The sequence below is a fragment of the Prionailurus viverrinus genome, unplaced genomic scaffold (assembly GCF_022837055.1).
Source record: "Prionailurus viverrinus isolate Anna unplaced genomic scaffold, UM_Priviv_1.0 scaffold_45, whole genome shotgun sequence".
In the NCBI taxonomy this organism is placed as follows: Eukaryota; Metazoa; Chordata; class Mammalia; order Carnivora; family Felidae; genus Prionailurus; species Prionailurus viverrinus.
The window spans coordinates 37,004-58,217 of NW_025927610.1; the positions used below are offsets into that span (position 1 = coordinate 37,004).

A 21,214-nucleotide genomic window follows, 5' to 3' on the forward strand; every position below is an offset into this window, starting at 1 on the left:
TGGATGTCCCGAGGGGAATTCTGGCACAGCTTGAGTCTCGAGGGTGGTGATAGCTGGTTGTATCGGTGTGGGGTGCACACAGCACTGTTTCGGGGGCCTCTTGCTGAGGGAAGAGCGAAGCCTTATACAGGGCGGGCTCAGGCCCCTGCACGTCTCTGAATGATCAAACGTGGCTGGCCGCTTCCCCCCGCCCCGATCCGTTGTACTAGAGCCAGACCCTAAGTGTAATCTAAGCTGGGGCTCAGGGCTTCAGGCAAGACGCTGTCCCTGTCTGGGCCGCAGAGGTCTGGCATGTCCTGAGCCTGCTGGGCTGGGTGTCTCCTGCCTCCCTTCCTCACCAGTGTTTGATGCCCGGCTGGGAGTGAAGCAGAAAGAACCATCCTGGCCCTCTGGCCCCCAGGATGTGCCTGCCTCTGCGGGGCCAGGATGGGCCAGAGTGCCTGAGTGGGGACAGCAGTGGGGTGAGGGGGGGGTCCCAGCTCCTGGGACGTGCCTGTGACTCAGGAGCGGGCGTGATTCTGCCTTGGACGGCTGACCGCCGTGGTGGGGAAGGGTCCAGAGGCGCTTGCCCGGGCTCTGCTTGCCTGGCTGTTTGGGGACGCGGCAGGTGCCTTGCACACCCAGGCCCAGGCCAGCCGTGAGCTGTGGGTGCTCGGATGCAGCCCATTGGGCCGTGGCTTTGCCCAGGCCAGGAGGCTCCTCATTTGCACACCATGCCAGGGAAGGCAGTTGGAATTAAGCAGAACCAATTTGCTTTCATTTATGGAGGAATGGAGGGTCCATATTTTATACCTGGGAGGTCTGGCCAACTCCACTCCGCCGAGCCAGCGGCTCCCCGATGCCCTCCCCTCGTCCGCAGCCTCGTGGCCAGGGGCGCCTGCCACTCTCCCAGGGCCTCGGTTCCGGCAGCCAGCCAGCGCACCCGGCCCAGCTTCCCGATCTGAAAGGCACTTGGGGAGGGAAGCACTGGGAAACAGCAGCAGAGTGGTTAAGACGCTCACCCAGGGAAAGCTGGTTAATCAGCCACATCAGACCGAGAAATCACAGTGCGTCTTAAGAGGAAGATTCGCAAAAATAAAGCAGAGCCGTGGAAACGTACTTTAAGAGGCAGGCTTGAAACGCAGAAAGAGAGATGTCGAAAGGGAGAGGACTTTTAAAGGCCCCTCACTGATGGTGTGCATACTGAGCTGTCCCCTCCACACGAGGTCTTGAACCCTGTTGAGGACCCCAGGAGGTAGGGATCATCCTGTTTAGAATGGAGAAAATGAGGCAGAGGCCACGGAGCAGTGGAGTCAGGACCTGAGCTCTGGCCTCTTGGGTGCAGGAGGTGAGAAGGTCAGGAGCACAGGCCCTGGGACCCGCTCCTGCCTGCCCTGGACTCCTGGTCCGTTGCCTGCCGGCTGTGTGACCTTGGACCGATTACTGAACCTCTCTGGTCTCTGTTTGTACCTCTAGGAAATGGAATAATAACGATGCCTGCCTCATGGTGGTCATGGCGGGTAAGGAGTGATGCCAAGCAGAGCTCTTGGGGCAGTGCCTGATGGGGCGGGTAGGAGGTGGCCACTGTCCTTGTTGCCGGGGCATGCTGTACTCAGGTGTGGTGGGGAGGCTTTTCTTGGCTTCCTTCCCAGAATAAGGGAGCTTATTTGAATTTTGCGCTTGGAGGTGAAAGAGAAAGGGAAGAAGGAAAGACTGGACCGTGTGGGTCTCCCACGCGCCTTCTCTGGGCCCACGCCGCACGTGTTCCCGCTCAGGGAAGGTGGCTGTCCACTGTCACTGCTCTTCTGCATTTTCCAGGAGAGCCCCCAAATTGTAGGAGTTACGTCTTTGCAAAAGAGGGGGCACCCCGGGTGTATTGACGTCTGCTTCAAAGCGTCTGCCCATATATCGCTTCCGTGCTGAGTCTCAAATGGGAAGCATCCAAACCCGTTTCTTCCCCCAAACCCTTCTCACCCCAGCTGGGATGGGAAAGCCTGAGGGTCACCATCTGTAGGTGTCCCTCTAACTTACGGTGACATCTGGAGGGGCGCCCAGCACCCACCGGCAGGGGCATGGGTGTCCACCTGGGGCAGTCCCCGGGGAAGCCTTCTCACACGTCCCAGCAGACCAGAGGGGGGTGGTGCCCAGTGTTCTTGGGGTGGGGCACGGGCAACACAGGCATACCTCGTTTTGTGCAGTTCGCAAATGCTGCACCAGGCTCAGCATGCCTGTCTCCCTAGGGCGATGGCTAGGGCTCCGGTGTGGCCTCTTGGAAAAGAGAACCCACTCAGGTCCCTGTAAACCCAGGTCTGGACGCTCCTCTTGTTCCAAGGGGTTCATCTGAAGGTGCCTGCTGGGCCTTGCCCAGCCGGGCCTCGTGTGAAACACACACACGCGTGTGTCCCACACATGTTCGAACACCTACTGCGCACCAGCCCCGTGCCAGGCCCCGGACATAGCAGGGACCGTGTCCCATGGCTGTCCCCAGGGGGCTCGTGGTACCAGGGAGGCCCCAGTGACAACGCAGCGGGAGAAGAAACCACAGCAGGCTCCCGGATCATACTGAGAGCATCAGGGAGGGCTTCCCGTGGGAGGGGAGCTCTGGGTGGGGCCAGAAGGAGGGCAGGAGTTACAGCAGCTCGTGGACCAGGACTTCCACGAGAATGAAAACACAGCAAACAGCATTTGGAGAATGCTTTGGGTTTATTCAAGACTTGCACAGCTAGATTCCTCTGGGGCCCCCTGAGCTGGGCTTGGCTGGTCCCAGCAGACCGACTGGGCTCTGCGGGGGAAGAGGTTCACGGACATCTCCTGGAATTGTCTTAATGCCCCCAGGAGGCAGGTGTGGTCACCCTTATTGTACAGATTAAAAAGCTGAGGCTCTGGCCGACGAGCTGCGACACGACCCCCCGGCAGCCGCACCACACCCCTGCGCTATCACACTTTGCTCTCATTAGGGCAAGGCTTCCCCTCTGCCTGTTAGCAGGGTGGCTGAGAGTCTGGGGTGCAGGGAGAAGGTCCTTGCAGCGGGCAGAGGCCTCGGGAGGACTGAAGCCCGGCCACCTCTCGGAGATGCGGTCGAAGCCCAGCCTCCTCCCCAGGGAGGTTACAGACATTCACGCTTCACGTGCATCCTTGGGGCCCCAGGTCGAGAAACCCTGGCCTGTGAGTGATGGGGACTGTAGATGGCACCAGTCCCCTACGCCCAATATGTCCGACAAGAGGCACAGGACCCTGCCCGTGATGGCCACTCTCGCGGGCTCTTTGTCCTCGCCCCTGCTCACTCCAGCCAGGACCCCACCTGGTTCGCAGCTGGGGTGCTCACCAGTGAGGCGGGAGGGGCACCGGAGGGCACTGCCATCAGCAGGCGCCAACATCGAGGGATCCAGACACCCAGGCTCAGCACGCTTGTCTTCCTGGTAGCAATGTCGCGGTGACGGAGGCCGGGCCGGCAGGCTGGGGTGGGGTAACACACACGGAGACACTGGCGAGGGCAAAGCCACCCGGTGTGGTTAGGACCTAGCTCTGCGCGGTCAGAATCTCAGTTCTGCTCCTTCCCAGCCAGAGCCTCGGTTTTCCCGTCTGCGAAATGGGGGTGAGGGCAGCGCCCACCCCGCAGGGTCCCTGTGCGCTGCAAGGAGATAGGCTCCCTCCCCCCCCACCGGTGAGCTCTAGCGGGCACGGACCTCCGCGGGTCACGGTTGTGTGGCCACACCCCACGGGGCTACACGTCAGGTCTGATGCCTGGCTCTTGCCCCAGACGCTCAGGCCCGCGGAAGCTAGGTCTTAGTGGTGTGGCAGGCACAAAACATCCCGCACAGGGTCCCAGGGTCCATCGTGTCCGTGAGGCTGTTGCCAAGCACTGGCTTGCACTCGGTGACAACGTTCCAGGAAGTGTCCCCGGGGAGATCAGAGGCAGGGTATCACAGCAGCTCCCGAAGACGGACAGAACGCTGTCTGCGGTCTCACGGGTCTTCCGGCTGCCTCGGGGAACGGGCCCTGTCCACGTCAGCCACGCGAGCCGGGTGGCTGGGTCCCTTCAGCCTATCCCAGAAGGCTGTCGTCCCACAGATCTGCGACGGCATGGCCAGCGTCAGTGTTTGCTCAGTGGGGGAGAGAAAGTGGAGGATGTAGTTTTTGCAGAGATGGGCCCTGGGGACCCTCGGGGACTCGCATGCTCCTCTAGGGCCACCTCTGCCAAGCTGGACAGGGTGGACCCGGCAGTGCCCGCCCAGGAGCCCGGTGACCAGACGGATGCTGCCCTGGCATACGGGACCCATGGGAATCGGCAGAGGCCAGAAGCCGAGGGGCCACCCCTTTGGAGACACTGTCCTCAGAGGGTGGCAGCTGGGTGGCCGGGGGCTCCAGCCGTGGCTGGAAGCGGGTAAGCGTGCTACGCAGGTGTCTGGGGCCCCGCACAGATGCTCCCAGGCCGTGGGCACCCACCAGCCTTGCCTGTGGCTGCGGACTTCTGGCTGGAAAGCCCCTCACGGGTCCTGTGCCCCAAAGCCAGGACCTCCGTCTCCGTGGCATGGAATTCAGCCCGTCGCTGGCATCAGCTCCCGCCTCCAGGAGCAGGGGGCGGGGCAGGGACTTGGCAGTGGGCTTGCTCTGGAAGGTTCTCAGGCAGCGCTCCACGGCCCCGCACCTCCGGGCGAGCGTGCACAGGCGTCTTGAGTCGGCTTCAGGGCCAGCCTGTCTTTGGCCTGATTTCCACCCACTCACCACCCCCGCTGGGTCCTCCCCGGGGTGGGTGGGCTGGGGGCCCCTCGCGTGGCACCCTCAGATGTTGGGGCTCGGAGCGCGAGAGGGGAGCATTCTGTGCCCCCGGGGACTGGAGCAGCCTCAGTGGGGGGTGCAGAAAGGGCTCTAGACGCTGGGTTCTGTCTGGGGCTGGACTTCGCCCGCAAAGGTGGGGCTGGGCGTGTGGGTGCCCCTGTCTACACGGCTGGGGGCTGATGCGTTCTTGGAACGCATCTCTGCTGCGTTTGTTGAGGAGTGGGACTTTACAGGGTCAGCGTGCAGATGTCGCATAGGTACCGACTGTTTGCCAGAGTGGTCGTTTCAGTCCTCACAGCCGTCGGCAACATTTGAGTTCTGGTTGCCTCGCATCTCTTGGTGGGGGGTGGGGGGGGGGTTGGGGGAGGAGTAATGTTTTCTTTTGATATAATGTTAAACTTAGAGTTGCAAAAATAGTGCAGGGAGCCCCCTCTGCCCTTTCCACTTAGAAGCCTGTGCGTGTTTGCTTCTTGGTCCCCTCTGCTCTCCTCTGTCTGTCCGTCCAGCCGCACACTCAATACTTACAGATGGTTTTTTGCTAGCGGGTTGAGAGTAGGTTGGCAACATTGTGTCCCTTTCCACCCAGTTTCCTGAGGACAAGCACGCGGTCTGGGCTAATCACAGCGCGTGTGTCTACATCAAGAACTTCAGTCTCCATGCCATCCTGCAGCTCGAACCCGCAGCCTGTGTTTCAACTTCACGGCAGCCCCAGGCTGCTCTGGGTCCAGATCCCACTTCCCAGACCCGGCTCCGGTCCAGTCCGGGACACGCTGTAGGTACACAGCTCCCCCCACCGCCTTCCTCAGTCTGTTGTTGACAGTGGAGTGCGGGCGCATGTTCTCACCCTGCGTCGGCCTGGGGTTGCTCGTACTGGCATTTGTTGAGTGGTTTCGGCAGGAATCCCACTGGGGAGCGCTGTGTCCCCAGTGCCTCCTATCAGGAGGCGTGGGGCGGGCCAGCCCAGTGTTCCCGGTCTCAGGTGACTTTCTGGCAGACCCCAGCAAAGTGGCTGTCTCCTCCTTGTGATTAGTAAGTAATCTGTAGGAAGGTACTTTGAGAACAGGTAAATGTTCTGATCTCATCAAGTGGTAATGGATTCCCTGGAGCATCTGCTGAGGGCTGGCCCACCCTCTTCTTTCTGAACGTGTCAGTGCGCATTCTTTGGTGGAAAAGAGCTTTTCCTGCCCTCCCTCCGTCTCTCTTCTCTCTTTCTCCCTTTCTTTCATGAATGTGGGCTCAGGAGTCCTGTGCCTGTCCCTCCTGGAACACTTCCATGCTTTCTGGTACAGGATTGGTTCCAGGCTCCTCCTCTGTGTCCCTCGAACCAGCCCTGGGGTCAGCCTGCTCTCCAAGGGGAATGGTGCTTAGAAACCAAAGCCCAGACCCGAGGTGTGTCTGTTGTTACCGTGCTGTCATGACTTCTGCACCATCTTGGTGAACAGCACAGGGAAAACCTTACCTCTTAACATTTACAAAAAAATTGTTTTTGGAGAGAATGCGAGTGGGGGAGGGGGGCAGAGGGAGAAAGAGAGACTCTGAAGCAGGCTTCACGTTATGGAGCTCAATGCCACAACCCTGGGATCATGACCTGAGCCGAATCAAGAGTCAGACACTCAACCGACTGAGCCACCCAGGCGCCCCAAACCTTACCTCTTACTGACAGGGGGAAAGGAGGCAGGAGGGAGGAGAAGCAGATGTTCACAGATACAGAAGCAAACACGTATATATGTGTAGACACATATGTGCGTGTCATAGTCAGACATCCATCCATCCACGTCTTTGTAAGAATCAGTTGGTGCTGATGCTTCCAACATGTTGGAGTGTGGGCAGATATCTCCCTGTCCGTATTTATGACTCTCCTGCTCGACAGGGAGGAGCCTAGCTTCCATTATCCTGGGTCTATTTACTCATTTGCTCAGCCCCAAACTACAAAAGGAGTAGTTTCAGAAATGCTGACTTGTACCACTGTGAGAAGCAAATCCCGCCAACTAGACTTCCGTCTTTGTGTATATTTCTCTTGATTCTACTGGGATAAAATTTACACATATGCAATACACACATTTTCGGTGCAGTTCAGGGGATTTTGGCAAATACGCCCACCGTGTCAACCACGCCCCAGGATGATGCGGAACATCCCCGAACTTCTTCCTAATTTTGCTCTTCACCCAGAGCAGACGCCTTTCGGCTTGTCTTTGCCATAGCCTCAGGTCACCTGTTTTGAACCTGATGTGACGGGGACCCAGCAGCGTGCTTCCATACACCCGTGCGAGATCCGTGCCTGCTCTCTCTGTAGCTGTCCTGTGCCGCCCCAATGGGCCGTGTTCCATTGTGCGACTGTCCCACGATCCATCTTTCCCCTGTGGGCTGGCAATGGATAGTTTCAGCTTGGGTGTGGTTCAGATATCACTGCTCTGTCCATTCTGGGCGACGTCGTAAGGCGGACAGCATGTGTGTTTTTGTTGGGTGGGCAGCTGGGGGAGGGATTGCTGGGGCATGGACCCTGACCCCAACTCTGACCCTAGCTCTGTCCGTGATCCTACTCTGACACTGACCCTGACTATGACACTAAACCCTAGCTCTAACACACCTCTGACCTTGACCCTACCTCTGACCCTGACCCTACCTCTGACCCTGACCCTAGCTCTGACTTTGACCCTGGCCCACCTCTGACCCTGACCCTAGCTCTGACCCTACCTCTGACCCTGACCCTAGCTCTGACCCTGACCCACCTCTGACCCTGACCCTAGCTCTGACCATGACCCTAACTCTGACGCTGACCCTATGACCCTGGCCCTAGCTCTGACCCTGACCCTAGCTCTGACCTTGACCCTAACTCTGACCCTAGCTCTGACCCTGACCCTAGCTCTGGACCCTAGCTCTGACCATGACCCTAACTCTGACACTGACCCTGACTATGACCCTGACCCTAGCTCTGACCTTGACCCTAGCTCTGACCCTGACCCTAACTCTGACCCTGACCCTAGCTCTGACCCTGACCCTAACTCTGACCCTAGCTCTGACCCTGACCCTAGCTCTGGACCCTAGCTCTGACCCTGACCCTAACTCTGACCCTGACCCTGACCCTACCTCTGACCCTGACCCTAACTCTGACCCTAGCTCTGACCCTGACCCTAACTCTGACCCTGACCCTGACCCTAGCTCTGACCCTGACCCTAGCTCTGATCCTAGCTCTGACCCTGACCCTGACCCTACCTCTGACCCTGACCCTAGCTCTGTCCCTAGCTCTGACCCGGATCCTGACCCTTCCACAGGGTTCGTGCCTGACATTCCCTCACCCCCACTCCTGGGGCTGCCTCTCTCTTCCTCTCTGTCCTTCTTCTGGGTGATGCTCCTGTCGCCTGCCCAGGACCCGCTGGAGCCGCCGGGCTGTGTCGGGATTCACACAGCTGCTCATTTCACACCCATTTTTGTGGTCCCTGCTGTGAGCTGGGGCTCAGCAGGGAAGAAGACAGACAAGGAGTGGGTGTCTTGTTCTGGGGGACAGACCGTGGATCAGTAAGCACCAAGTCACCATTCTAATGCCAGGGGAAGACGAGCCTGTGGAGTGAGAGAAGGCAGCCTAAGGCCCACCTCGGGGTGGGGAGGGGGCGCTCGGGCAGCTGAGAGAACCACATGCCCCTCTGGGAGGGTGACGTGAGAGCCCCTGGATAAAGTGGGTGCGCGGGGGGGGAGCACAGGGCAGCACAGCAGGGGTAAAGGTCCTGTGGTGAGAGTGTCCCGCCATCCGTGCAGCGGTGAGGCCAGGGAGGTGGGAGCCCCTCGAGGGTGTGCGGCTGGATAGCCTTCTTGAGCCACAGGGACCCTCAGAGGAGCTGTTGCTGCTTCTGTGAAGGTGGGTGCTGGCTTTTCCCAAGTAGAGTCGCTGTATGGTCTGAAAGAGAGAGAGAGAGAGGCAGAGAGGGAACCCCCGGGGAGGTACCTGGGTGGGGCAGCCTGAGGTGGGCCAGGACTTCCTTGGGGGAGTCCCCCCACCCCCAGCCTGCCGGGGAGCCCCGGGGCTGAACCCGGCCACGGCCAGGCCTGGGGCCTGCAGCACAGAGGCCCGGTGTGCTCGTCAGAGCCGCCCGTGAGTGGAGGCGGCCAGGGAATGTGGGCCTGAAAACACGGCAATCAGAGCGAGCATCTGGGGTCCTCCGGGCTCTGCAGCGGGGGGTGGTGGCAGGCCAGGACACGGACCCGGCTCCTGCCACCTGCCAGAAGGACGATGGTCAAAAAGCTGTGATTGTGGAACTATTTAAACTGGGGGACAGTGCAACTGATCCCTAGACACCCTGGGAGATTAGACAGAGGTTGTCGTTTGGCATATGTGTTCGCGATCTTTGAAAGAAGCGAACCGTTACAGATACAGCAGAGGCACCTCCTGCACCCTCCCCGCCCCGCCCCTCCCTGCCATGCTGTCGGTCCTCACACTGACGAATTCCATTCTCCCCCGTGTTTGCGTGGTCTCGGCACGTCTGTCTGTGTCCACAAACGGTGGACTTTTATTTATTTTTAAAGATTTTTTTTTAATGTTTATTTTTGAGAGAGAGAGACAGAGAGTGGGGGGGAGGAGGGCAGAGAGAGAGGCAGACACAAGATCGGAAGCAGGCTCCAGGCTCCGAGCCGTCAGCACAGAACCCGATGCAGGGCTGCAACTCACAAACCACGAGATCATGACCTGAGCCGAAGGCGGATGCTTAACCCACTGAGCCACCCAGGCGCCCTCGTGTGCTTTAAGTCTACGCGAACGGTGCCGTGAAGGCACTCTTCCCCGCTGTGTTGTGTTTATGGAATGAATCCCTAGTGACAGGTGCGACTCCACTGTACGAATGACCCACAGTGCCGGAGGGGCACTTTGTGTCCTGCCCCCCCCCCCTTTTTGCTATTATAGCCTGTCCCACAGCCTACATCCCTGTGACGTCGCCCGGTGCACGCGGTCCAGTGAACGGGTGTGCTTCTGGCGAGCCCCCCGCCTCCCCCTGGAGTCGGAACAGCGGCTGAGATCTGGGACTATGTCCCGAGTCACTAGGTGTGGCCAGCGTGTGGCCCAGGGCCCCGAGCCAGCCAGGCACGGCACAGGAGCGGACTTCGAGTTTGTGTGCTGGAAGGGAGGTTTCGCCTGCCTGCCTTCCGCCCGTCCCTCCCTCCCCTCCTGCCCTCCTCCCCTCCCTCCTTCCCCCTCCCAGGCACCTTTGCAGTAGCACGGGGTGGGATCCGAGCCCACTGGCCACACGCACGTGCTGGCAATGCCACCTACTTGTGGGTGACCTGGGGTGAGTCACTGCCCGGCGCTGTGCCTGATCCCTGCCTGTAAGATGGGTGATGATTCCCAGCTGGCAGGGGTCCTGTGACCTGGAGTTTGGCTCCACGGGTGACGCGTGAGGCACGGGGTTCGGCGAGTGCTCCGTGCTGTCATTTCTTCACACGTTGAATCTGTTTGTGGAGCCGCTGGTGGTCATGGGGGCGGGCTCTGTGCTGGGCCCGCTGGAGCCTCCCCGACATCCTCCTCCTCCTCCTCCTCCTCCTCCTCCTCCTCCTCCACGTCGCCTTCCTCAGCTGGCCCCGTGGTCAGGCTTCTTGGGGGTGACTCTGGGTCGCCTCCTGCGGTCTTTGGCCTGGAAAATCACTCCAGTTTTCCAGGAATCCAGTGGCCTCCTCCCCACGGGCCTTTGCCAGCCAGACATCCCCCCACACCCGGGGGTCTCCACGGGAGCCACCCCCTCTCCCCCAGGAGTCAGTTGGTTGGAAAGGAACCTGGGGCCGGGCACAAGGGATGGGCAGGAGCTGGGGAAATGTCTGGAAATTCTTGATCCTTAACACTAGCAAATAAATACTGTTCACTTTCCCCCTCCCCCTTTAAATAGCCCAAAGAATGGGGCTCACGGGACACAGGGTGGGTACATTTTCCGTTTGTGGTGTCTCAGGGTCTCTAGTGACAGATGTGGACAGAGCCCGCAGTGTGCGTGAGATCTGGGCTCCGGCTCCTGTGACGTCAGGCCTCTCTCCCCCTCCCCGGGCCTCAGTTTCTTCATGTGTGTCTGGGGGGATTTGATGGGAGGGTCTTCTCTGACTCAGGAGGAAAGTCTTCCTGGAGATACTGGGTCCCCCAGTGACACATTAGCGGATGTCACCCTCTGCCCACGGCTGAGGCGGGGCCCGCTGGTGTGGTGCAGGCGGACGTGGTCCCTGTGGTTTCCTTGATCCCTCCCCAAGGTCATCAGCCACCGCGTGCGTGAGCGATGAGTGATCGGGGGGAGTCAGCGTGGGTGTGAGTGACCAAAGTGTCCTGCCGCTCAGACCCGGGTCTTCAGCAGAAGGGGGGGGCCCGGCCCGGCAGCCGGGAGGCCCCCCCGCAAACCAGCTGGGAGCCCTGACGTCCAGCCACTGCCTGCACTGGCCTCAGTTTCCCTCCGAGGCATAGGGGAGTAGTTGCCAGGTCTCGTCCCCTCTACCTCTGGCAGGTGTCCACAGGGCATGCTGTGAGCTGGCCCAGGGCAGGGTGTTGGGAGCCCCCAGCATGCAGGCCTGTCCGTCTCCCACCCTGAGAGCGCAAGCCGGTGAGGGCACCCAGCCCTCAGCACCCCCGGCACCCCCCACGGGTGGCGTAGGGCTGCGGGCGCACAGATTGGCACGCGCTCCGAGGTCTGGACGGGTGAAAGGCCCGCGGGGGCGCTGGTGGGCGCGGGCCGGGTTAGGAGGGGTCTGGAGTGGCATCACAGAGAGCCGGGTCTTTGTCTCTGGGGCAGTGAGGGCCATGGGAGGCGCTGGGAGCAGGGGTGTGCGGGGCCGGCCTTGTGGGTCCCGGAGCCCAGGCTGCACAGGCAGTGGGGAGGCCCGGCAGGGACCCCAGATGGTGGTGAGGCCCCAGCGCAGGCCATGGAGATAGGGAGGCAGCACACAGCACTTTGGGCCATGGGCGGCCTGGGCGTGCGACTCTGCCTGTCATGGGAGGGCCTGTCTGTCACCCGGCCCGAAGGCCCTGCTGGGGGTACGGTGTCTGGGTGGGGTGTACGTGTGCCTGCGGCAGCCAGAGAGACGGAGATGGAACAGAGAGCGTGAGAGAGAGAGAGGACAGAAGCGGGGCCCCCTAAGAGCCCCGTGCTTGTGAGTCCCCCCCACGGAGCAGGCGAGGGCCCCCGCCGGTCCTGGCAGCCCGTCACCCCGTGTGGCCTCCAGAGAACCCCGAGCCCTTAGACCTTCTGCCTCTCCGGCTGGACAGGGGGTGGCTGGGAGAAAACGGACTTCTCCCCTAGTGCCCACGTGGCACCGGCACGGCTGGCCTCATGGCACGTTCGCCGAGCGACGCCGTGATCCCGCCTCACAGGCGAGGCCGCCGGGTCTGGAGCCCAGCGTGCCTCCGGGCTTGGGGTTATTTACCTCTCGGTCGACAGGGGGTGCTGACCACCCTCTCTGCTCCTGCCCTCCTCTCTGAACAGCCCGGTGGGCTTGGGTCAAGGTCCTGCGTCCCTCTGTGCCTCAGTCTTCTGTAAATGGGCCCTCAGAACTGCTCTCCCAGGGCCGGGGTCAGGTCGGCCAGCGTGGCCCGTTTCGATTTTGTGTTTGGCTTAAACCAGTTCTTCTCATGGTCACGGTTGTCAGGGTCCTAGGAATTGGGACACGGGGGTGTTTTCCCAGGACTGCAGGCTCCCAAGGGGCGGCAACGGGTCGGCACTGAGGTGCACGAAACTTAAAAGGACCCGCCCCCCCCGCCCCCCCGCCCCGTGCATAAAAAGCTTGCCAGAGCTGGGGGCATCTTGCCCTCATGCCAGGGCCCCCACTTGGACACCTAGGTGGCCTTATCTGCAGATAGGCCGTCAGTCTGGGTTTCCCCTCTGCCCAGGCCCCTGACTCCTCCCTCAGATTGGTATGCATGGCCCCCTCTTTTACTCTCCCCAAGGAGCCAGCAGCATGACAGTAAGGACTGAAGGGTGGGGACATTAACCAGAGGTGGACCCATTCTTCCCCAGAGGCCTGAGAACATTCCAGGCCTGGAGGTGGGGGTAGAGGCAGGGCATCAGGGAGGGAAGACTCCCAGGTCCCAGAGATACCCAAGTGGGGCAGAGCAGATGGTGTGGGGGCCGTTGGGGGTCCCGCCCTCCTTAGGAGAGAAGAGGTTCACCAGGCAGCAGTGAGAAGGCCCTGCCACCAAATGCTGTGTGACCTCCTGTAGGTGACTCAGCCTCTCTGAGCCTCCCATCCCTTAAGTTGGAGGAGCCTGTGGAGGGAGCTGCTTGCAAGGCGCTGCCCGCTCTGACACTGTGCTCCACTGTCCTCCTCCTCTCCTCCCCCGCAGGGACCGCGGTGCCAGCATAGAGCCCCCCCCTCCCCTCCCTTCCCCTCCGTCTCCTGCTCGACTCTGACCCTTGCACCCACCCCTCCTCCCCTGCATCGTGGCCTCGGCCTAGCCCAGACCCTGGGACACCGCAGCGCCTTCCTCCCGGCGGACAAGGAAGGGAGCCTCTGAAGTGCGTGGGTGAGCGCGTACCTGGTCCTTCTCGGTTGACCCCAGGACTTTAGTTTTGGGGTTCCCTCCCGCATCTTTTCCACACGCAGCACCGCTGAGCCTCGGCTCCTGCGTCGCCTCCATCCGGAAGGTTCTTCCGCTCCCCCCTCCTCTCTGCCTGTCAAGAGCTAAAATGTGTTTCCTGGCTCGGCCCAAACAGGGGCCCCGGCCCGAGCGGTTTCTGACCCCATCGCTGAGCCCCTGCCGGCTGCTTGTGCACGTGCTGGACCCCTGAACCGCACACCGAGGTCCTCGAGGGCAGGGGCAACGCCATGGCCGTCTCTTTATTCCCAGTGTCTACCGGGTGGTTTCCCTGCTCTGTGCCTCAGTTTCCACTGCTGCAAAATGGGCCAACCGCAGGACCCATCTCACAGGATTGCCTGAGAGGCGGCTGGCACGTGTCTGGGCTCGGACACCCAAGTGTCAGGTGCTAATCCCCTGCGGCTGCCGTAACAGCACATGGGCCGCGTGGCACGGATGCCCATTTTCCCACATTCAGGAGGCTGGGGGTCCAAGACCAAGGTGTCGGCAGGATCCGTGCCTTCAGAGGCCTCTCTCCTTGGCATGTGGATGGCTGTCCTTCCCTGTGTCCCTCTGTGTCCCTCTGTGTGTGTCTGTGTGCCAGTCTCTTCTTAGAAGGACACGGGTCACAGTGGATCGGGGCCCCCAGCCACCTCATTCCCCTGTAGTTACAAGCACATGTGAGGCGCTGGGGTTGAGGCTTCAGCATCTGGATTTTGGGGCACACAGTTCGGCCCGTAGCAGGTGCTCACTGGTACTGGTGAGGTGAATGAACGAACGAACGAATGAACGGACGAATGAATGGAGTCAGGCGAATGAGGCGCTTCGTTTCCGCTCAGCACACGCCTTTGGGGTCCTAGGAGGTGCTCTGAAGCCTTCAGTGCTGCTGAGAGCAGGTTCACACGCTCCACTTCTGTGGAACCTTCCGGTATATACGCGCTCTCCTATCCGTCTCCGGTTTGGGCCCCCTGCCATCTTTGATGAGAACCACGCCCTTGGGAGCCTGCCGGGCGATTCCGGGGGCTTTTCTCAGAGCCTTCCCCCGAACCAGGCTCATTTGGAAGTGAGCCTCTTCTCCTGTCCTTCCGACGCTTTCATTCATTCAACAAACATCTACTGTGGGTGTGCTGTGCTGGGCCTCAGAAACAAGTAAGACACACGGTTATCATGCCCATTTCACAGAAGGGGAAGCTGAGGCTCAGAGAGGCTCCCTCGCTTGTGCAGGAAGGTGGAAGGAAAGGGCTCTCTCGGCTGAGCCTGCCCTCTGTCCTCCCTTCCACCCGCCCTGGCGGGGGGAGGGGTGTGCCCTCCCCGGGGCTCCCACAGCTGGGTGGGTGGTGCCACCACTCTGGATCCTACTTGTTTTGGGGGGCCTGCCTTCTCCCTCACCCGGTGGGCCCAATAAGTCTCGGGCCCCCAGATGGGGTGAGGCACAGCCCGGGCGCTCTAGGGTACTCAGTGCACCTAGTTCTCCTCTGCGGGGATGCCCCTGGCACCAAGAGCAGATCCCAGGCCCCGCCCGGCAGCCGTGAGGCCCCCATGCGCACGTCTCAGGCCCCGACATTTGGGTGCCAGCCCCATCTTGGGGGCTCCCCGCTGGTGGGAAAGCGGCCTGAGTGTGCGGCATGAAGTAACCCATAACGGGGGTGACATGATAGCCTTTTCCCCTTTGGCTTGACCAAGCGCCATTGGCCCCGGCACCCAGAGCCCCTTTGCGGCAGCCTGGACAGCTCGGGCCACGCGGTGCGCTTCCGCGTCGCTGGGGACAACTGCCACTTTGTCCGCGTTAGCTGCGGAGAGCCGCGAAATCGAGGTTGGGCAAGATGAGCGTCCGCAGGTGGGAGTTTGGCGGGAAATGTAAGAGGACTCGGCTGGATGTTCAGATCTGGGGAGTCACCCGATGTGTCCCCCGGTCGTGGCCCGACCTGGTGAGGCATTTTGACATCTGCGGCCGCGACCCGAGGCCTGGGACGGCGCATTTGCTGCACGTGCTGAATTTGTTATTCGAATTCTTTATGGCGCCGCGTTTCTTTTTTTAAATTTTTTTTTTCAACGTTTATTTATTTTTTGGGACAGAGAGAGACAGAGCATGAACGGGGGAGGGGCCGAGAGAGAGGGAGACACAGAATCGGAAACAGGCTCCAGGCTCTGAGCCATCAGCCCAGAGCCCGACGCGGGGCTCGAACTCACGCGATATCACTCGAGATCTCGCGAGATCGTGAACTCACGGACCGCGAGATCGTGACCTAGCTGAAGTCGGACGCTTAACCGACTGCGCCACCCAGGCGCCCTGGCGCCGTGTTTCTGGTAGGGGTTTTGTCCCCCACCCCCTCCACTTTTCCACATTCTTCTCCCTTTGCGCCACCTCCCGCAGAGGGTGTCAGAAACGCCCGGGCTGAAGGCCCAGCTGAGGTTGGCCGGAATTTTCCTCCAGATGCCCTGTCTGAGATGTTGAAAGAAAAGAGGGCAGGTGCGGTCAGGCCCGAGGAAGTGGTTCCCTCAGGGGTGCGGCCCTCTCCCCACATCAACTTATTCCCCATTCCCTGGTCCTCCCTGAGGCGGTCGTTCTCCGCCTTTGTTCCCAACGGAGGCAGGGCTCGCTCGGTGTCTGCAGGAAGGACCCCAGCCCGAGAACCACAGCCTGCCCCGCGCCCCTCTTCTCTGCCCCGCACCTGACCCTCTCCTCCCCACGGGGCCTCGCCCACCACCCACGGTGGCCGGCCTGGCCTGGCCACACCAACGCTTGTCCGCCCGCCAGTGAGGAAGCATGGGCTGACTCGTGCTCCGGGCGGCAGGTAGAAACCCGGGCTCAGAACAGCCACGTTCAAGCGTGAGAGGGTGTGCACCGTAGCTCTCACGTTTCCGCACCGGAGTCACGTTGACCACCCGTTGGTGGGAGGGCAGACCCGGAAATGAGACGCCGCTGCTCAGTCTCTTCTGGGGCCCACGGTCCTCCCCCGGCGACAGAGTCAAAGTTGCCGGCCTCTGACCCCTGCTCACCTGCCCAAGCTCCCACGACCCCAGACGTGCACCACGGAGCCCCACCCAGACCTGTGCCTGGATCTGCATGGTGGCCAGACCCTCCGGGGATTCCGGACCCCTCACGGCGTGGTCCTGGGGCCCCTCCTCACCTGCCCCGGCCTGTCCTCACCCCTGCTGGTCAGCCCTGGCCGGGTTGTGCATCCGGTCCCACAGTTTGCCCTTCCAAGTCCCCTCCGATTGCCACCCAGGCGTCTCTGGAAGCTTCCCTGATGGATGGCCACCCGCTCTCGCAGGGGGTCACCCTCCTCAAGCCCCCTGCACTTGCTCTGCTGGCCAGGCAGTTGTCCCCCTGCTCCAGGGGGCTCCGTGACAGCAGGACCGTTATGCTCCAGCCGGGAGCTGACTGACCACAGCCAACGCGCCGTGATGATAATGCCCAGCGTTCGGGAGCGCTTCCTACCGGCTGGGCCCTGGGCTGGCCCCTGATGCCCAAGCTCTCATCCGGTCCCCTCGACCCCCCTGCTGTTAGAGCCGCATCTGCCGGCTGAGTGATGTGCTCAAGGCCATGGCTCTGGTAATCGGCAGGGGGGAAACCCACCCTCGGAGACCCTAACTGGGTCCCAGGCACTTCACCATGGCCCGCTGAGCCAGCCGCGTGCCCAGGTGCCCTGACAGCGCACCTCTGCTCCACCATCGTGGGTTTTCGCTGTCTGGTGTTCGGAGATCCGGCTCTGAGTGTGGCAAGGCGTTGGAGCGTCCCAGCCTGGGGGGAGCCCGCTGTTTGCACGGTGGCGGTGGCCTGGGAAGGGGTGACCAGACCACCGCAGGTCCTGAGTTCACGGAGGCCACGCCAGGCCCCCAAGACAAGGAGGCGATGTCCCCACTGCTCTGTTTCCTGCCCTTCCTGCTGGGGCCCGGGGACCAGTAATCCTGAGAGTTCACTGGGGGCTTAGAAGTTTCTTCCAGTGTATTTGATCTCTGTTCCTCGCCCCCCTTCCTTGGGAGTCGGGCACAGGTGGCACTGTGTGACCTCTGCGGGAGGCACCGCATTGGTCAGTGGGGACCCTGGGCTCCAGATCAGACATCTGGGTTCAAACGCGGCCTCAGCTGTGCACGAGCCAAGGATTTCCCGCTCGGGTCTGGACCGCGCTTTCTTCTGGCTGAGCACAGGGACCGTCGCTGCACCGGAGTGCATTGTGGACTCGTGGATGGGGGTGCGTGGAGGTCCCTGGAGGTCGGGGACAGCGTGTTCCCCAGTTGGCACTGCAACAGGCTCTCTACTTCTCCTCACACGGCAGTCCTTACACCATCCCGTCGTGCGGGCGAGGACGCTGAGTAGGGGGTGTGGTCAGTGACATCTGAGTCCAGGGGGAGCGACAGCCAGCACAGGGGGGCTCGAGGGAGCCGTGGGCTGGCTTCGGCTGGCCCGTCCCAGGGTCCCCCCTTCTCCCTGAGCCTTCCATTTGCCCTTCCCGGGAGGAAGGAGGGCCTGGAGTAAGCCTGGGGGACGGAGGCCCATGACCATCTGTCCTCCGTGTTCCTGAGCCTCTCGTAGGTGTCCAGTTGAGGGGGGGTGGTTGCCTCCTGGCCCCTCGGGATGAGCGAGGGTCACCTGCGTGTTCTGTCCACACCGTGAAATGCAGCGGACACAGAGAAGTCAGTGGCCTGGCCCCCGCCCGTCCCTGCCGGGTGGGACATCATTACCTTTCCCCTCGTGAGACCGCCTCATTGTCTCCCCACTGAACGGTGCCCTAGACTTTTCTAGACTTTTCCTGTGGGCGTTGGCCCGGAGGCGTGAGCTGTACCTCCCTGTGATTGCCATCTGCACCTCCTTGATCATGAGGGATGTCAAGCGCGTTTTCACCTGTCCCTTGGCCATCTGTATGTTCTCTTCGGAGAGATGTCTATTCGAGTCTTTGGCCCAGTTTTGGACTGAGCGTTTTTGTTATTCTGTTGCTGGGGCACTGCACTTCATAGTTTATGAAAGGCCATCTGTATCGTCAGCTTCTCTGCGCGAGAGACAGGGGCGGGGGTTCTGGTTCCCCGTGCACAGGTGAGGGCAGCGAGCGGGGGCGAAGCACCTGGCTTGGGGTGACGCATCTGGGTAAGTGGCGGGGGCTCTGAGCCCGGTGCGCCTTCCTCACACGCGCCGCGCCTGGGCTCGCCCTGCCCCGCCGAGTGGGAGCCGACAGGGGTTGGCCCTGTGTCCTCTTTCGGAGGGAGGGGACGTCACCCGGCACAGAAGGCTGAGGGGCGAGCAGGTCAGGGGTTTACCTGGTCCTTGCAGGTTGGCTGGCTGGACTGCCACCAGCAACAGATGTGGCCTCATATACCCAGGGGTCCCACGTGCACAGGAAACCAGATAAAAAGAGGAGCGTGCTCACGCTCTGGAAACGTTTGTGTCGGTGGGCTCAGAATCGTGGCCCCTGCCTTCCAGGTGCTCATGGCCCCACCGTAGCGGCTGCACCCACCGTCGGCACATGCGCGGCTGTGGTCTGTCTCCGGAGTGGCCTTCTCCAGGGGCGGAGCTCCGACCTCAGGACCAGTTCCGGGTCTGGCACAGAGAAGGTGTAAATGAAAGCCCGGAGGCCTGCTGGGGGTGGTGCCCACTACATGGCTCACAGAAGGTACCCGGTGAGGAGCTGCGGGCTGCTTGTGCAGATGCTCCCTGGGGGCTGGGCCGTCTTGTAACTTCTCTTCTTATGACAGTCCTTCCAGGGCCGGTTCATGGTCCTTCTCCTCACTGTACAGGCGAGGAAACCGGGTCCCTGACAGTGTGTCACCCAGGGAGGGTGGGGCAGAGGCGGGGTGCCGGGCCGGTGAGCCTGGCCCGAAGCCCAGCTCTGGCCACCATGCTGGGGAGCCTTCCTGAATGGAGAGTGGAGGAATGAATGGGGCCTCTGTTGCATTGAGTCCCACGTTAATGGTGCTGGCTTGTCGTCTGTTCACAAAGAGGAAACGGGACCCTGATGTCAAGAGGCCTGGTTTTGAATCCTACACATAGTCCGCCTGTTTGACTCGGGCGGGGGCGGGGAGGGGCGCCGTTCTCTTGGCTTCCCTGGCGCTCAGCTCGACCAAGTTCGCAAAGGGGGTTTTAACAGAAGACACCAGCGCATAGTGGGTGCTTCACAAATGTTTCCTTCCCGGAGTGGAGGCGTGTTTATCTGTTCCATCTCCCTGGATGGCGGGTGGGGGTGGGGAGGCTGGCTGGAGGGCCTCTGGGGACAAAGTGGCTCCTCGTGAAAGGCCTTGCTTGCTGTTCTCTACGTCCCATTAAAACAACAGACACTGGAGGCTGGCGAAGCACTTTGTTGTTGAACTCTGGGAAAAAAAACTAGATGAGTGATTTGTGCCGATTGGATTTGGAAATCGTGGGGAGGAGAGTTGAGCCGATCTGGGGCGACGGTGGCGCGGTGCTCGCGCCCTGCGCTGGAGCACAGAGCAGCGCATACAAATGGCCCGATTAACTTTGCAGCGGGAGCCCTTCCCAGCGTGCGTACGGATGCGCAGCAGGCTGGTCTGAAGTCGGTTTCCCGGTCCTCACCCTGGGAGCCTCGGCGTGGAGGCCGGTGATTTCAAACGGGCAACGCGGAGCGCCCACGCGGGCGGGCCGTGGGTACGGAATCGAGGAGCGGCGAGAGTGGCTCATCCACTCGGCTTTGGGAAGCAACTGTGAGCCACGGTATTCATTCCTTCGATCACTCGCTGCGGAAGCATGCGTCGGGCCTCTACTCTGGGCCAGGGGTGGGTGGATGGCTGGGGATGCCACAGCCCTACGATCGGAGGGGCCAGAGACCCACACAGCTGCACTGTCCTGCGAAAGCCTCGTGTGGGGATCCGTCAAATGTATCATCTAGGGAGGCATGTGGTACGTCGGGAAGGGATAATTTTGGGGTTGGTGTTTGTACCCATTCAGCAGTGGTGGGGGCAGGACCGGGGGACCCCCACTCTGGGAACCCCAAGAAACATGTACTGTGACCGTTCCCGTTGAGATCAGTGAGACGTGAGAAACCAGCCGAGAGCCCAGCCTAAATTTCCTCTGTGCTCGGACTTTCCGGAGCCCCAGCACTGTCAGATGTGTGTGGGGGCCACACCCCAGGAGCGGGGCCCTGGCCCAGAGGGAGGAGGGGGGCCCAAGGAACGTGAACGGGGAAGGGGACAGGTTGGCAGCTGGGGCCTCCTGTCTAAAGGCTGCTGGGCCTGGCTGGCTCCCTTCTGCTTCGGGCTGAGGTCCAGGAGCCCTCCGGGGCTTGGCCCTGGGCTCTGGGGGTCCTGGACAGGTTACTTAACCTCACACTAAAGGGACAAGCAGTTCCCCCTCGCAGGACTTTGGAAGGTGAAATGAAGCTAGTTATTAACTTTCGCAGGGAGGCCAAGCATCCCTGTGCTGAAGTCAGGGGGAGAGAACGGGTCGTCCGTGGAGCCTGGGGGTAGGGGAGTGGGGGGCGGCTGGCGAGTCAGAGGCCCTTCTGCTCAGCAGACATTTAGCCCCGAAGAGTCCCCGAGGCATAAATATTTAATCTGAGTGGATACGATTTTCCTTTGCGCTGCTAACACTCTTTTTCTTTTTAATCTAGCAGAACACTACAACTCCTGGAGGTTTCTCTCCAATGTAAAGTGTGCCGCATTCTGGCTTCACTCAGGAGCCCCGCGGGGCCCGAGCGCGGCCGGGGTGAGGCCTCTTCTCATTTCTGCCGATTTTGTTGTTTATGGGGACCCATCTGCCATCTCCACGGGGTTGTGTTAGAGACATGCCTTCACTACTTTTGCCATTGTTTTTTTTCCTCCCTTATGAACACACACGGTCATTCTAGAAAATGTAGAAAAAAGGGAATAATCCCACTCGCAGGGCTCCATTCCTTCTTCTAAGCAAGGCACTTTTAAGCAGGATTGAGGTATACTTTCTGTAGACAGAAGCAGCAATCGGGTCAGGTAGAAAACTTATGTATT

General features: G+C 61.1%; 1 protein-coding gene and 1 long non-coding RNA gene across 2 annotated transcripts in view; both read left to right on the top strand.

Annotated features, from left to right (window-relative positions):
- The window catches only part of SORCS2 (sortilin related VPS10 domain containing receptor 2), a 271,676-nt gene that overhangs the window by 21,053 nt on the left and 229,409 nt on the right, over nucleotides 1-21,214 (top strand). The window lies entirely within an intron of this gene.
- Nucleotides 15,599-21,120, top strand: LOC125159200 (uncharacterized). The gene is made up of 3 exons (XR_007149716.1): nucleotides 15,599-15,752; nucleotides 19,740-20,132; nucleotides 20,845-21,120. It is a non-coding gene; the product is annotated as an uncharacterized LOC125159200 (long non-coding RNA).